Raw genomic sequence first — 1,456 nt, 5'->3', positions numbered from 1 at the left:
ATCTACATAAAAACAACAACAAGGATTTGCCACTGCACAAACTCCTCCTTGGGTAACTAATAACGTATTGAAAGTCATTCTATTTTGCGATACTACTTTGGCTAAGGTTTGGATTTCTTCTTTATGGGCAATAATAACATCCACTGTTTCGTTTTCTAGGTGCTCCATAACTGCTGAGATGTTTACTATAGTCTTTTGTAATTCTGAATCTTCTAGAGGGGAATTAACCACCTGATGAATGACTGAAAACTACTAGGCCTTTCTACTAATGGATCTGCTAATATACACTTTGGCATTATTATTCAGAAAGTACAGGTTCAAGTCCACCTTGGGGGTAATACCTTCCAAACTTGATCTCCACATAACCAGTACCATCCTTGAGCTGACACTCATCACTTCGAGGGGCCCAGCACAAATACTTGCGTCAACTGGGATAGTTGCTGGACAGAAATACCAGAGGAGTAGTATTTCTTTCTTTGTGTAACTCAGTGTGATTTTCTCTGTCTTAACAAAGGAGATTTGGGGTGGGTACACTGTCAGACACAGTGCAGAAATTATCAGTACTCACCTTTCCACAAGAGAATAAAGTAGGGCAGGCTCACCAATTCTTTCTCAATTTTCATGAAGGAAAACAAGGAACATCAGGAAGAGAATGTGTTCAGGCCCTGTCTTTCACCACGGATAGTGACTTTGCTGCGCTCTGTTAGGCCATGGAACAGCTGTTTGATGCTGGTCTGGTATAAGCCATCAAAATCTCCGGCATTAACAGCAAGGAGACTGAACGAATCTAGAACAAGCCAGGACTGAAATATAAACCTGCAAACAACCAAATAAGCTGACAGTTGTGAGCCCAGGTGCATAGTTCTCAGGGATTATGAAGATCTGAATAAAGTTGCATGAGGATATGGAAAGAGGAAAAACAAAGTGGACAGAGCATGTACTCCAAATGCCACGCTGTGGAGAATTTTGGGTATAAGCCATATTGGGAAACTTCTTCATGCTCTCACCTTGCTAGACCCTTGTTTGCAAAAATAGGAATACTCTGTGAAACACACTTTCCCAGCTTAAAATGAAAATGGAGAACTTATGAAATGGTCCTGTAAGTGACATCTTGTTTCCTTCAAACTCTTAACTTTTCAGTATTCTTTATTCGGATCTCAAATGTACTCAAAGAGCAGTATAAATGAGACATGTTTGGAAATCGGAAGACATTGTGGAGTCTAAGCATCTCTTACTATCTTAGCAGAGTAGTACATTTTCACCCTATTGACTGAACAAGGAGCCGACATAACACGTACTTATTTCAAATATCTATGCTGTCAACACCTCCTATAGTAGTGCCTCCAGGGCTTCCCTGGCTGCTGTCTCATAGTTTTATTGACTCCCTCTTCCACTCTCATGTCCCTTCAGTTACCTTCTTGTTGGAAAGTTACAACTTTGTATCACCAAACCACCT

Source organism: Numida meleagris, chromosome 1, assembly GCF_002078875.1.
Source record: "Numida meleagris isolate 19003 breed g44 Domestic line chromosome 1, NumMel1.0, whole genome shotgun sequence".
NCBI classification, from domain to species: domain Eukaryota; kingdom Metazoa; phylum Chordata; class Aves; order Galliformes; family Numididae; genus Numida; species Numida meleagris.
This window is presented reverse-complemented; position numbering follows the sequence as displayed.